The 15,888-nt window shown below is 50.3% G+C and overlaps 1 protein-coding gene across 1 annotated transcript in view; it reads left to right on the forward strand.

The window, feature by feature from the left end:
* Positions 1-15,888, forward strand: part of LOC140385851 (acid-sensing ion channel 4-A-like) — a 936,074-nt gene that overhangs the window by 570,114 nt on the left and 350,072 nt on the right. The gene's annotated exons all lie outside the window — the stretch shown is intronic.

Raw genomic sequence — 15,888 nt, forward strand, 5'->3', positions numbered from 1 at the left:
AGCTCAGTGAATAGGACCAGGAATACTAAAAGGAATAAAACAGGAAGTGAAAACATTAATGGTAAGCGACGCGGCAGGTTGTTACATGAAGATATGGGTTCAACGACAAGGAAAATTAGGAGAAAAGTTAAGACGAAATATAACTTAGGAAAGGTTACTGATCGAGGTGTTAAGATTCAGAACAGAGGTATAAAAGCCAACATAAGTGTACTTTACCTGAATGCTCGTAGTATTCGGAATAAGGTAATTGAGTTGATGGCGCAAATCATCGTGAATGACTATGATTAAGTGGCCATTACTGAAACATGGTTAAAGGATGGTCACGACTGGGAGTTAAATATCCGAGGGTATCAAACTATTCGGAAGGACTGAGTGGATGGTAAGGGAGGCGGTGTAGCTCTGTTATTTAAGGATGACATCCGGGCAATAGTAAGGGATGACATCGGTGCTGTGGAGGATAAGGTTGAATCCATTTGGGTGGAAATCAGGAATAGTAAGGTGAAAAAGTCACTGATAGGAGTAGTCTATAGGCCACCAAATAGTAACATTATGGTGGGGCAGGCAATAAACAAAGAAATAATGGATGCAGGTAGAAATGGTACAGCAGTTATCATGGGGATTTTAATCTACATGTCGATTGGTTTAACAGGTTGGTCAAGGCAGCCTTGAGGAGGAGTTTATAGAATGTATCCGCGATAGTTTCCTAGAACAGTATGTAATGGAACCTCCGAGGGAACAAGCGGTCCTATATCTGGTCCTGTGTAATGAGACAGGATTGATTCAGGATCTCATAGTTAGGGATCCTCTCGGAAGGAGAGATCACAATATGGTGGAATTTAAAATACAGATGGAGGGTGAGAAGGTAAAATCAAGCACTAGTGTTTTGTGCTCAAACAAAGGAGATTGCAATGGGATGAGAGAAGAACTAGCTAAGGTAGACTGGGAGCAAAGACTTTATGGTGAAACATTTGAGGAACAGTAGAGAACTTTCCAAGCGATTTTTCACAGTGCTCAGCGAAGGTTTATACCAACAAAAAGGAAGGACAGTAGAAAGAGGGAAAATCGACCGTGGATATCTAAGGAAATAAGGGAGAGTATCAAATTGAAGGAAAAAGCATACAAAGTGGCAAATATTAGTGGGAGACTAGAGGACTGGGAAATCTTTAGGGGGCAACAGGAAGCTACTAAAAAAGCTATAAAGAATAGTAAGATAGATTTTGAGAGTAAACTTGCTCAGAATATAAAAACAGATAGTAAAAGTTTCTACAAATATATAAAACAAAAAAGAGTGGCTAAGGTAAATATTGGTCCTTTAGAGGATGAGAAGGGAGATTTAATAATGGGAGATGAGGAAATGGCTGAGAATCTGAAGAGGTTTTTTGGGTCGGTCTTCACAGTGGAAGACACAAATAACATGCCAGTGACTGATGGAAATGAGGGTATGACAGGTGAGGACCTTGAGATGATTGTTATCACTAAGGAGGTAGTGATGGGCAAGCTAATAGGGCTAAAGGTAGACAAGTCTCCTAGCCCTGATGGAATGCATCCCAGAGTGCTAAAAGAGATGGCTAGGGAAATTACAAATGCACTAGTGATAATTTACCAAAATTCACTAGACTCTGGGGTGGTCCCGATGGATTGGAAATTAGCAAACGTGACACCACTGTTTAAAAAAGGAGGTAGGCAGAAAGCGGGTAATTATAGGCCAATGAGCTTAACTTCGGTTGTAAGGAAGATACTGGAATCTATCATCAAGGAAGAAATAGCGAGATATCTGGATGGAAATTGTCCCATTGGGCAGACGCAGCATGGTTTCATAAAGGGCAGGTCGTGCCTAACTAATTTAGTGGAATTTTTTGAGGACATTACCAGTGCGGTAGATAACGGGGAGCCAATGGATGTGGTATATCTGGATTTCCAGAAAGCTTTTGACAAGGTGCCACACAAAAGGTTGCTGCATAAGATAAAGACGCATGGCATTAAGGGTAAAGTAATAGCATGGATATAGGATTGCTTAATTAATAGAAAGCACAGAGTGGGGATTAATGGGTGTTTCTCTGGTTGGCAATCAGTAGCTAGTGGTGTCCCTCAGGGATCAGTGTTGGGCCACTATTGTTCACAATTTACATGGATGAGTTGGAGTTGAGGACCAAGTGCAATGTGTCCAAGTTTGCAGACGACACTAAGATGAGTGGTAAAGCAAAAAGTGCAGATGATACTGGAAGTCTGCAGAGGGATTTGGATAGGCTCAGTGAATGGGCTAGGGTCTGGCAGGTGGAATACAATGTTGACAAATGTGAGATTATCCATTTTGGTAGGAATAACAACAAAAGGGATTATTATTTAAATGATAAAATATTAAAACATGCAGCTGTGCAGAGAGACCTGGGTGTGCTAGTGCATGAGTCGCAAAAAGTTGATTTACAGGTGCAACAGGTGATTAAGAAGGCGAATGGAATGTTGTCCTTCATTGCTAGAGGGATGGAGTTTCATATCATAGATCATAGATTATCATATCATAGAATTTACAGTGCAGAAGGAGGCCATTCGGCCCATCGAGTCTGCACCGGCTCTTGGAAAGAGCACCCTACCCAAGGTCAACACCTCCACCCTATCCCCATAACCCAGTAACCCCACCCAACACTAAGGGCAATTTTGGACACTAAGGGCAATTTATCATGGCTGATCCACCTAACCTGCACATCTTTGGACTGTGGGAGGAAACCGGAGCACCCGGAGGAAACCCACGCACACACGGGGAGGATATGCAGACTCCGCACAGACAGTGACCCAAGCCGGAATCGAACCTGGGACCCTGGAGCTGTGAAGCAATTGTGCTATCCACAATGCTACCGTGCTGCCCCCTTAAGACTAAGGAGGTTATGCTGCAACTGTACAAGGTGTTAGTGAGGCCACACCTGGAGTATTGTGTTCAGTTTTGGTCTCCTTACCTGAGAAAGGACGTACTGGCGCTGGAGGGTGTGCAGAGGAGATTCACTAGGTTAATCCCAGAGCTGAAGGGGTTGGATTATGAGGAGAGGTTGAGTAGACTGGGACTGTACTCGTTGGAATTTAGAAGGTTGAGGGGGGATCTTATAGAAACATATAAGATTATGAAGGGAATAGATAGGATAGATGCGGGCAGGTTGTTTCCACTGGCGGGTGAAAGCAGAACTAGGGGGCATAGCCTCAAAATAAGGGGAGGTAAATTTAGGACTGAGTTTAGGAGGAACTTCTTCACCCAAAGGGTTGTGAATCTATGGAATTCCTTGCCCAGAGATGCAACTGAGGCTCCTTCATTAAATGTTTTTAAGATAAAGATAGGTAGTTTTTTGAAGAATAAAGGGATTAAGGGTTATGGTGTTTGGGCCTGAAAGTGGAGCTGAGTCCACAAAAGATCAGCCATGATCTCATTGAATGGTGGAGCAGGCTCGAGGGGCCAGATGGCCGACTCCTGCTCCTAGTTCTTATGTTCTTATAGTACCAGCTACCCACCTTCTCTCCAGATACCTCAATCCCACCGACACAACCTCCCTCCATGTCCCTTAATTCCACATACTCACCCTCTTTTCATATCCCTCAATCCCTCCCTACCCACCTTCTCCTCATAATCCTGGCTATGGACAACGCCAGTGTTGATATGGTAATGGACGAGCACATTCAAGGTTGAATGGTGTCATCACCAGGTTATTATCGGAGTGAGTATGGCCATGGAGGGAAGAGTTCCCTGTACTACCTGTGTGAGAATTACCGACAGTGTTCACATTCCCCCACTGGCCATGCCTCATGAATCTGAGATGCAATATCGAACCCAGCGATCTCATCTGTCACCAAAAACTCATCTAACTGTCCCCTGACTTCACTCTCCATTTCAATCACGTTCCCTGAAAACTGATACTCTCTGCTGGGAAACTCAAGGTGTTGCGCTTGACTTCCCATCAGAAACTGAATGTCCTGGTTTGAAATCTGCTCCCACATAAGATCAGATGAGTGTTTCCCCCCTCTGTGATGGTGGTACAATAGCCCACACGGTTACAAGAGTCTCTTATGGGTTGGACAATGTTTTGGACTGACTGTCAGATTATTATTGATGGATAGATGCCTCCTTCCTCACCACAACAGGTCTGACTAATTGTGCTAACAGATTTAGTGCTGTATATTCCCCTGAATTGTGATTGAGAGCTTATTGGCAATACGCTCTCAGTAATGAGAGATCAAGCAGGAAGGAGCAGCTGAATGTGCTGTGTGTGTGTGTGGCTGGGAACAGGCCAGATAAGACCACTTGCAGTTTCCTCCAGATTTAATGCCTGGACTACCTTTATTACTTTCCTATTTTTTCCTCTTTATCGCTCTCCCTCACATTAGCGAGTTGATGGATGTTTTTTCAGAGTCTAGCTGCACACTCCCATTTTAACACATTCCCAGCTTTGTAACAAAACCTCAGCTTTTAATACTGGATTGGTCCTCATGTTAAAAATTCTGATGACCACCTCACAGTTGCTGATGTACATCAGCTGGAGGCAGGAACCCCCAGGGGGGGCAGCAGTCGGAGGTCGGGGAGGTCCAGCAGCTGGGTCCCAGTCAGATGCTGAGCCTCTGGACCAGCCTATCCCGGAGTTGAGGGCGTTAAGCCGAGATATTCAGAGGGAGATGTCAGCGAGTCTCCAGCAAGTCTATCACTGATGGGAGGAGTCCCAGAAGTTACGGCCACAGGGGATGGTGCCAGCAATGCGTGGCACCGAGGCCAATACTGCTCGGGTGGCGACCGCAGGGGAGGGACTGGAGCACGACGTCAGCACCATGAGTGGAGATGTCCAAGCCGTGGCTGAGGGCCTCGACGGCATGTCCGGGCTGCTGGGGGACGTGTTCTTGATGCAGGTGGACCTTCCCGAGGTGCTCCAGAGCCTGTCCAGGTCACTGAGGACCAAGTCCCAGATGCAGGTGGGCATCGGCCAGGGGTTGCAGAACATGGCCCAGTAACAGAGCTAGGAGTAACAGAGGGGCATCACCGAGGGCATCGACACTATGGTGCGGACATTGGGGAACCGCCAGGGCTGGCATAGCCAGATGCTGCAGGGGCAGCTGGAGCTCAATCCCACTGCCCCTCCATCCCGAGGTGACTCCCAGGGCCCTACATGCACTGATCGGGAGGCGGGAGCACTGGCCAATCCATAGCCCCCATATCATAGATCATAGAATTTACAGAGCAGAAGGAGGCCATTCAGCCCATTGAGTCTGCACCGGCTCTTGGAAAGAGCACCCGACCCAAGCCCACACCTCCACCCTATCCCCTTAACCCAATAACCCCTTTAACCTTTTTGGACTCGAAAGGCAATTTATCATGGCCAATCCACCCAACCTGTGCATCTTTGGACTGTGGGAGGAAACCGGAGCACCCGGAGGAAACCCGCGCAGACACTGGGAGGATGTGCAGACTCCGCACAGACAGTGACCCAAACCGGGAATCGAACCTGGGACCCTGGCGCTGTGAAGCAACGGTGCTAACCACTGTGCTACCGTGCTGCCCCGTGATGATATAGGGAGATGGCGGCATTCGCCAGCTCTCCCGGGTCCATCCCCCTGACAATTGCGTGTCCCGGGGTCAGTGTGCTGAACAGGGTGACACGGCAAGGAATGTGCCAGTGCCAAGATGGCCAAGGGCCTTTGGCCCCAGGTCCTCCAGAGGACCCCCGCCAGGGGCATCAAAGGGCAGCGGTAAGCAGCTAGCTGCCTCCACATCTGATGTGTATCCTGGGGACGTAACTCCTGCGGGTCCTCCAAGGTCTCGTCCTCCAACCCCTCCTGGTCCGGCTCCTCCTTGTCCTCCTCCTCGGAGGAGGCTGCATGTTCCTCCTCCTCCATCTCCAGCACGTTGCCTTGCTGCTGTGCCAGTTGTTGAGGGCACAGCACACCACTCAAAGCAGGTGACCCTCGGTGGGGTGAACTGCAGGGTCAGCAGTGTGGTCGAGGAATCCGGGCTGCATTTTGAGCTGTCCTGTGCACCGCCTAATCACAGCCCGGGTGGCCACATGGGCCTCGTTGGACCGGGCCTCCACAACAGCCTCCTCGCTGGAGTCATTAGCCAGGTCCTCAGTGGGTACCCCTTAACCCCAAGAGCCAATCGGTCACCCTGGGGTGTCTCTCGAAGATGCCGGGCATCGCCAGCTGCCCCAGGATGTCGCTGTCGTGCACAATCCCTGGGAAGCGCGCACACACGAGCGTGATCTTGAGGTGGTGGTCGCACTCAAGGTGGATGTTCCGGGAGTGGAACTCCTTCCTGTTAGTGGGTGCAAGGCAACATACGTGCTATCGATTACCCTCTGAACCTGGGGATTCCGGCAATGGTGGAGAATGCTGCTGACTGGGCATCTTGTTGGTCATGTTCCAGGTAAAAAATGTATCTCATCAGCTGCCCAGGCAAACAGGGCATCTGTAACTTCACGGATGTACTTGTGGGCTGTTGGCCGGGAGATGCCACACAAGTCTCCACTCGATCCCTGGAATGATCCCAAGGTGCAGAAGTTCAGGGATGCGTTGACCTTAACGGCCACTGGGAGCGTGTAGCTCCTCCTCCACATGGTCCTCAGGGTCATGGCACAAGGTCCTCAGGGTCATGGTCATGGCACCATATCCTTGTTGAGATGGGGCCTCCCAGGGCGCATGGTGTCCATCATCAGTTGGACAGACCAGCGATGCCTGTGCACTTTGAGCCGTTTCCGGCCTCCCCCTTTGGTCCCTTCCTGGCCGGAGAAGCGACCGAGTCCTCAGGGTGTGGAGGTCATCCATAATGTGATATCTGTAAGTAATCGGAGAGGGTGAGAGACTGACAATCAGCTATGGCTTCCACCCCGGACCGCAGGGACCCCTGCCTCCCCCACCCTCACATCCCCTGCCATCCCTCAGGGTGCCATCTGACACATAGAGAAAATAGAAGCAGGAGGAGGCCATTCAGCCCCTCGAGCCTGCTCCCCATTCATTATGATCCTGGCTGATCATCAAGTTCAATACCCTGATCCCGCCTCCCCCCCATATCCCTCGATCCCTTTCGCCCCCAGAGCTGTATCTAATTCCTTCTTGAAATTACACAATGTTTTGGCCTCAACTACTTTCTGTGAGAGTGAATTCCACAGATTCACCGCTCTCTGGGTGATGAAATTTCTCCCCACCTCAGTCCTAAAAGGTTTACCCCTTATCCTCAAACTGTGACCCCTAGTTCTGGACTCCCCCATCATCGGCAACATTCTTTCTGAATCCTGTCTAATCCTGTTAGAATTTTGTAAGTTTCTATGAGACCCCCTCATTCTCTAAACTCCAATCAATATAATCCTAACCGACTTAGTCTCTCCTCATATGACAGTCCTGCCACCCCAGGAATCTGCCTGGTAAACCTTCGCTGCTCCCTCCACAGCAAGAACATCCTTCCTCAGAGAAGGAGACCAAAACTGTACACAATACTCCAGGTGTGGCCTCACCAATACCCTGTACAATTGCAGTAAAACATCTCTATTCCTAGACTCAAATCCTCTCGCTATGAAGGCCAACATACCATTTGCCTTCTTCCCTGCCGGCTGTACCCACGTGCTTACTTTCAGCGACTGATGCACGAGGACACCAAGGTCTCGCTGAGTATCCACCTCTCTCAGTTTACACCCATTCAAATAATAATCTGCCTTCCTATTTTTGCTACCGAAGTGGATAACCTCACATTTATCCACACTATACTGTATCTGCCGTGTATGTGCCCACTCACTCAGCCTGAACAAATCCCGCTGAAGCATCTCTGCATCCTCCTCACAGCTCACCCTCCCACCCAACTTTGTGTCATCCGCAGATTTGGAGATACGGCCTGCTCACGCACCCCAGCTGAGGCAGGCGCTCCTGGGTAACGGACCCCAAACCCTGTACCCCAGACACCCGCTGGAAACGTTTCCTGTGCGCGGCGCCGGTTCCCTCCCAGATCCACACACCCACCGCCTGCCGCGGGGATATTGCCAGTGCTGTGAGGCCCAGCATTTGGCAGTTAAATGTGGGGCTGCTGCCTCTGTGGTGTTGATGTCTCCAGAGTTCAGGCAGAGTGTCCAGGCCGCACAGCTAATTGGGATTCCTGGCTGTAACACCTGCCTGCATCATGTCCAGGGCGTAAACCAGGGGCTGGTTTAGCACCCTGGGCTAAATCGCTGGCTTTTAAAGCAGACCAAGCAGGCCAGCAGCACGGTTCGATTCCTGTACCAGCCTCCCCGAACAGGTGCCGGAATGTGGCGACTAGGGGCTTTTCACAGTAACTTCATTGAAGCCGAATTGTGACAATAAGTGATTTTCATTTCATTTTCATGTCCCTGCACTCATGGGAATGGGAGCTGTGAAGTGTTCCCTTTCCCAGAATTGCCAATTTTCCTTCAGCAAAAGCCTTCAGCTGTGCGGCCAGCAGCCGTTTTGGTCAGCGGGGGTTAAAGTGACCTTCACCATGTTACCATGGACACGGCTCAGCATAGGGGTTTCAGTGGGACAGGCAGCGGCTGGATTGGATTGGATTGGATTGGATTGGATTGGATTGGACTGAATTGGATTGGATTGGATTTTGTTTATTGTCACGTGTACCGAGGCTCAGTGAAAAGTATTTTTCTGCGAGCAGCTCAACAGATCATTAAGTACATGGGAAGAAAAGGGAATAAAAGAAAATACATAATAGGGCAACACAACATATACAATGTAACTACAAAAGCACTGGCATCGGGTGAAGCATACAGGGTGTAGTGTTAATGAGGTCAGTCCATAAGAGGGTCATTTAGGAGTCTGGTGACAGTGGGGAAGAAGCTGTTTTTGAGTCTGTTCGTGCGTGTTCTCAGACTTCTGTATATCCTGCCCGATGGAAGAAGTTGGAAGAGTGAATAAGCCGGGTGGGAGGGATCTTTGATTATGCTGCCCGCTTTCCCCAGGCAGCGGGAGGTGTAGATGGAGTCAATGGATGGGAGGCAGGTTTGTGTGATGGACTGGGCGGTGTTCACGACTCTCTGAAGTTTCTTGCGGTCCTGGGCCGAGCAGTTGCCATACCAGGCTGTGATGCAGCCCGATAGGATGCTTTCTATGGTGCATCTGTAAAAGTTGGTAAGAGTCAATGTGGACATGCCGAATTTCCTTAGTTTCCTGAGGAAGTATAGGCGCTGTTGCGCTTTCTTGGTGGTAGCGTCGACGTGGGTGGACCAGGACAGATTTTTGGTGATGTGCACCCCTAGGAATTTGAAACTGCTAACCATCTCCACCTCGGCCCCGTTGATGCTGACAGGGGTGTGTACAGTACTTTGCTTCCTGAAGTCAATGACCAGCTCTTTAGTTTTGCTGGCATTGAGGGAGAGATTGTTGTCGTTTTCGCTGGAACAGGCCCCTTTACAGGTATACACGATTCAGGGGGTGGCATGCCTGGCCTGCGGGCGATGGACCACCCCCCCCTCCCCAGCCTGGGGTGACCCACCGATGGCACCCCTTCCCCCGACCAAGCCCGTCACCTCCAGGGGCTCTCCCACCCCAGTGCCCCCGGGCTGACTGCCCCATTTTGAAGGTGATGGGCCCCCAACACCAGCCATTCCACTGGCTTCACGTTTTTCTAACCGGTGTACTGCCCAAGTGACCGCCCGCTGGAGAGGCGGTTAGATCAGGGGTGACCATTCACTCGAGGGTCCTTCCCGTTAATGGTACGGAGATTAGCGATTGGACCACGCTGGAGCCGGATCTCACCAACGGGAGCGTGCCAGTTAAATCAGAACCCAATCGCCACTCGCCGCAGTTCCCGACTTCGGCATCGTCCACGATCTAAGCGCCCGCTCGTTTTACCGCCTGGTGTGACAAGGCTGACAGATCAGCCATTATGAGCACAGATTTCAACAATTTAAATCCTTTCATTGCTTCCCCGAACAGAACAGTCCAACTGGAACCTATCCAGCCAATCAGATCGGAGCTGGTATTTTTAGCTGCAGCCTGTGCGCTCTCCCCATGTCACTGCGACTCGGTCTCCTTCAAATATTTAACCAATTTCATGTTGAAGGATATTATTAAATCTATAACTTGAAACTGTCAGATAACGCTTTCCAAACGCTCATTTGTAAAGAAGGTTTTCCTCACAATGCCTGGGCCTTTCACTGATCATCTTCAAACTCTCTCCTCCTGCTTTCTGACCTCCCTGCCACTGGATACATTTGCCACTTATTTACTCAAAACCCTGTACAAACACCTCCACTGAATCTACCCCTTAACCTTCTGTGCTTCAGGAGAGAGCAATCCCTGCTTCTCTAATCCCTCCGCATTCACTGAAGTCTCTCACTCCTGCAACCAATTCAGTAAAAGTGGCACAATGGTTAGCACTGTTGCTTCACAGCACCAGGGACCCGGGTTCGATTCCCGGCTTGGGTCACTGTCTGTGCGGAGTCTGCACGTTCTCCCCGTGTCTGCGTGGGTTTCCTCCGGGCGCTCCGGTTTCCTCCCACAGTCCAAAGATGTGCTGTTAGGTGAATTGGACATTCTGAATTCTCCCTCTATGTACCCGAACAGGTGCCAGAATGTGGCGACGAGGGGATTTTCACAGTAACTTCATCGCAGTGTTAATGTAAGCCTACTTAGAACGTACAGTGCAGAAGGAGGCCATTCGGCCCATCGAGTCTGCACCGACCCACTTAAGCCCTCACTTCCACCCTATCCCCGTAACCCAATAAGTCCTCCTAACCTTTTTTGGTCACGAAGGGCAATTTATCACCTAACTCGCACATCTTTGGACTGTGGGAGGAAACCGGAGCACCCGGAGGAAACCCACGCAGACACGGGGAGAACGTGCAGACTCCGCACAGACAGTGACCCAAGCCGGGAATCGAACCTGGGACCCTGGAGCTGTGAAGCCACAGTGCTAACCACTATGCTACCGTGCTGCCCACTTGTGACACTAATAAAGATTATTATTATTAAATCCCCTCTGCACCCTTGCCAAATCCTCCCTAAAGTGTCCAGAATTGAACTCAATACCCTGGCTCAGGCTCTATAAAGGTTGAGCAGATATTCCCTGTTTCTGTAACTCTGTTCCTGTATTTATAAACCCCAGAATCCCAGATGCTTACCTGCTTCAATAACCTGCTCTGCCACCAATAGTGATTTGCATCCAAGTGGCCCAGGCCTCTCTGTTCTTGCACAGTGTATAATTGACACATGTGGGTGAAGGGTGTTTGTGTGAAGGAGTCATAAATGTCGAAGGTGTTTGTGATGAAATCACACCCCATGGACAGGGCTCTGATGGAGTCACACGGAAAGCAATCTTTATGATGTAGAACTCTGTCTCCCTGTTGCAGCCGATACTATTGACTGCTTTGCCCATTTTCGAAGATTGAAGTAAAATGAAGTGACAAATGCTGAAATCTCACAGACTGAATGTGGAAAGTGACTTTGTTCAGCTGTAAAAACACTTGTTTATTTTAGCAGCCAGACGACTGCCTCTGGGACTAACGGTCACTCGAAATCTCCTCACAATCCAGCCACACAATAAGATCACACTAACTGTTCGAACATTCACATTAAATCTTCAATGAGATGCGTCACTGCATAACAACCATTAATTAGTGCAGTCCAAATATATCGACAAGAGACCATTGATTAGTTTTATCTGCAGTTAGCTCTCAACCTCTCGGGACTCAGTGTTCATCCAGTGTGAATCCAGCTAGTGCTGAGGAGCTGATCTCACACAGACCAGGAAAGGCCCAGGCTCCGGCCTGTGGTATTGAGCTTGCCCCACACAAAACAGGAAAGGCCCAGGCTCCGGCCTGTGGTATTGAGCTCCCCACACACAGAGCAGGAAAAGCCCAGGCTCCGGCCTGTGGTATTGAGCTCCCCACACACAGAGCAGGAAAAGCCCAGGCTCCGGCCTGTGGTATTGAGCTTCCCACACACAGAGCAGGAAAGGCCCAGGCTCCGGCCTGTGGTATTGAGCTTCCCCCACACAAAACAGGAAAGGCCCAGGCTCCAGCCTGTGGTATTGAGCTCCCCACACACAGAGCAGGAAAAGCCCAGGCTCCGGCCTGTGGTATTGAGCTCCCCACACACAGAGCAGGAAAAGCCCAGGCTCCGGCCTGTGGTATTGAGCTCCCCACACACAGAGCAGGAAAGGCCCAGGCTCCGGCCTGTGGTATTGAGCTCCCCACACACAGAGCAGGAAAAGCCCAGGCTCCGGCCTGTGGTATTGAGCTCCCCACACACAGAGCAGGAAAAGCCCAGGCTGCGGCCTGTGGTATTGAGCTCCCCACACACAGAGCAGGAAAGGCCCAGGCTCCGGCCTGTGGTATTGAGCTCCCCACACACAGAGCAGGAAAAGCCCAGGCTCCGGCCTGTGGTATTGAGCTCCCCACACACAAAACAGGAAAGGCCCAGGCTCCGGCCTGTGGTATTGAACTCCCCACACACAGAGCAGGAAAAGCCCAGGCTCTGGCCTGTGGTATTGAGCTCCCCAACACAGAGCAGGAAAAGCCCAGGCTCCGGCCTGTGGTATTGAGCTTCCCACACACAGAGCAGGAAAAGCCCAGGCTCCGACCTGTGGTATTGAGCTCCCCACACACAGAGCAGGAAAAGCCCAGGCTCCGGCCTGTGGTATTGAGCTTCCCACACACAGAGCAGGAAAGGCCCAGGCTCCGGCCTGTGGTATTGAGCTCCCCACACACAGAGCAGGAAAAGCCCAGGCTCCGGCCTGTGGTATTGAGCTCCCCACACACAGAGCAGGAAAAGCCCAGGCTCCGGCCTGTGGTATTGAGCTCCCCACACACAGAGCAGGAAAGGCCCAGGCTCCGGCCTGTGGTATTGAGCTCCCCACACACAGAGCAGGAAAGGCCCAGGTTACAAAAGGACACAATCAATGAGTGGGAACAAAATCTGGTCGATGGAATTGAATGTAGGAGAATGTGAAATTGTCAGGTGCGATCCAACAGCCGCATTACGCCCAGCGTGGATCCGTGTCAGCCAGTTAGATCGCAGGAGAGGCCAAAATCAGGAACGGTGGCGGGCACGAGCAGTTTGTGATCTAACCAGCCACTCCCCTTGCCTGGGCGCGGTATGAAGCTAATTGCCCAACCTACCGGCCTCCTGTGATCTAACCGGCTCCTCAGCGAGATTAGCAGTGGGCCACACAAACGTGGACCAGGCGTCATGGCACATGGGGGGTCTCCCAAGCCATTGGAGGCACTGGGTGGTCAGGGACAAGACAGGGTGGCACCCTGGCTCTCCCTCTGGCATCCGGGAACATTGGCACTGCCAGGCTGGCATGACCACTGCCAGTGTGCAAAGGTGGCCGTCCCAGGGTACCCAGGTTACATGGTGGCACTGCCAAAGGTCAGGGCCTGAGGGGGGACCATTACCATGAAAGGAGGGATGAGGGGGCATATGAAGGGTGGGGGCAGGGTGCGCGAGCAGATATGAAGGGACCTCTGAAAGGTTGGGGGGGGGGGGGGAGGTGTGAAGGGTCAGGGTCCTGAAAGGGTGGGTGGGGTGGCAAGACCTGAAATGGGAATCCTCAGCGACCCCATGATGGGGTGCCCTCACTTGGGGGGAGTGGGGGGGAGGGGCGTGACATTTCCTGTGGGTGGGGATGACCCACAAGCTCACTTAGAGAGATCACGGCACCCTTTCAAAATGGTGGTCCAATCTCTGAGGAGGTGGTCTGGGCAGAGAGTTCAGCTCCCCAGTGATCAAAATAATTCTCAGTGTGGGCTTTGATGTGTTATGTACTCTGGGATAACACAGGCTGCAACTCAATGCAGCTTTGACCAAAAGATACTCCAGACTTTGAAGTAAGTTCAATGTGATTTATTGAACCATTAGCACAGTTCTCTATGAGTTTGACTCTCCTGCTAATCTTGCTATAGTAACTCAGTCTAACTAACCAGTCTGCTCTAAGCCACGTGGTGGGTGTGATGCTTCTGATCTGCCCCGGTCCTACTCTCTAAGTGTCGCCTGTGGAAAGAGACAGGGCATGTGTGCCCTGTCCTTATATATGGGTTGTGTAATGCCCCCTTGTGGTAGTGTCACCTCTGGTTGTCTTGACTGCCCATTGGTCGTGTCGTATTCTATATGTTCATTAACTGTATGTTTGCATGTCATTACATCTCCGGTGCTCCCTCTAGTGTTTACTTAGTTGTAGTGTATTTACATTAACACCTTGTGTATTTACAGTGATGCATATCACCACATCCCCCTTTTTCCATGTTACATATTTTCTGTACTTTGTTAATGAAAATTGAACAAAATAGGCAGATAAGTGATGACATGTACAAGGCATGATAGCAGTGAAGATTATACAATACCAAATAATATGTATGAGTCCAAAGTTCATGAATTTTCACGGTCGAGTGGCATTCTTGTGCTATTATGGAAGTGTCGATGTTGATGTTGTCATTTCCTTGTGAACGCCGTCAGTGTTCCTGTGCTAAAGGAACCAAGAAGTCATCAGGAGGTGTTCAAATGGTCAAATCACTTTATGTCTGATTTGAACTCTTTTTTTTCTATACTTGTGGTAGCGATGCAGTATGTCATCTGTTTCTTGTGATTGCGATATAGTTGCAGTATGTCATCTGCCTTGAAAGCTGGTGTGTTTGTTTGCAGTGGAGCAAACGTGGATCAGTGAGATTTGCTGTCATGCCATGGTATGTCTGTACTCTTGCCAGTGTTAGGAGCTGTGCTGTTACATTGTCCTGCATTTGCAGAGTTGTACCATGTCGTACCAGTCGTTGCTCCAGTGTTGTTGTTTTTGTCGTGCTTGTTGTTGACGTTGGTGCCTTTGGTACGCTTCTTGTTGTTGTCTTTGTTGTTGTTTTTGTAGATTTTGTTGTTGTCACTCAATGACCACACCGAGTGGATAATGCGAGACCTTCACAAAGTTACTTGTGTCAGTGTCATTTGTGGCATCTGCTGTTTCACTGAGCGTGCCGTCTCGGATTCCTCGGAGCTCCCCGTCTGGAGTCATGTCCGGTTCACTTGAATCATCTTTGGCTTGTCGATGCTCCCCGGCTGGAGCCGTTTCTGGTTCACCTGAATTATCTTTGGTTTCTTGATGCTCCCCGTCTGGAGTCATTTCAGGTTCTTGTGGAGAGGCTCGAGTAGATGAGGTTTGAATTAACGTGGTATCACTGGAGTCACTAGTAGCCTCACTTTGATTGTCGAGTTCCTCTGTACATACTAGCTGGGATCTGTCAGTCTTGCTGAGATGTCGCACATCTTGTATGGGAATTGTGAAGCCTTTGTCACTTGTCGCACATACAGTGGGAAGACCTTCAGTGTCTTCTCGGTTAGATGAGCTGGGTAGACTGTCAGAGTCTTCTTCTGGTGGCTCAAATAATCTGGGTAGACTGTCATAGTCGTCTTGCTGTGCACGTGAGTGTGGCAGACTGTCATAGTCGTCTTGCTGTGCACGTGAGTGTGGCAGACTTGCAGCGTCTGCTGCTGGTTGCTCAGATAAGGTTGCTAGACCTTCACGGTCTTGTTCATGCAAGGACTGCGCTCTGGAGTCTTGCGTTGCTTCCATCGTGGAGGCTGTCAACGAGCTCGCTGTGGAGGCTTGTATCGCTCTCTGTGTGGAGTCTGGCATCACTCCCTGTGTGGAGTCATGCAGAGGTCTCGCTGTGGAGTCGATCTGTGCGTTCTCAACGGAGTCGTGTAGTGGTCTCGCTGTGGAGTCTTTCATCGCTTTCTGTGCGAGGTTGGGGACTCTTCATGGTGTGTGAACCACTCTCTGTGTGGAGTCGGGGACTCTTAGTGGTGCATGGACCACTCTCTTGGTGTCAGGCCGGTCTCTGTGAGATTGTACCTCTCTCTGTCTCTTGGTGTCAGGCCGGTCTCTGTGGGCTTGTACCGCTCTCTGTCTCTTGGTGTCAG

The sequence above is a fragment of the Scyliorhinus torazame genome, chromosome 2 (genome assembly GCF_047496885.1).
Source record: "Scyliorhinus torazame isolate Kashiwa2021f chromosome 2, sScyTor2.1, whole genome shotgun sequence".
Taxonomy (NCBI): Eukaryota; Metazoa; Chordata; class Chondrichthyes; order Carcharhiniformes; family Scyliorhinidae; genus Scyliorhinus; species Scyliorhinus torazame.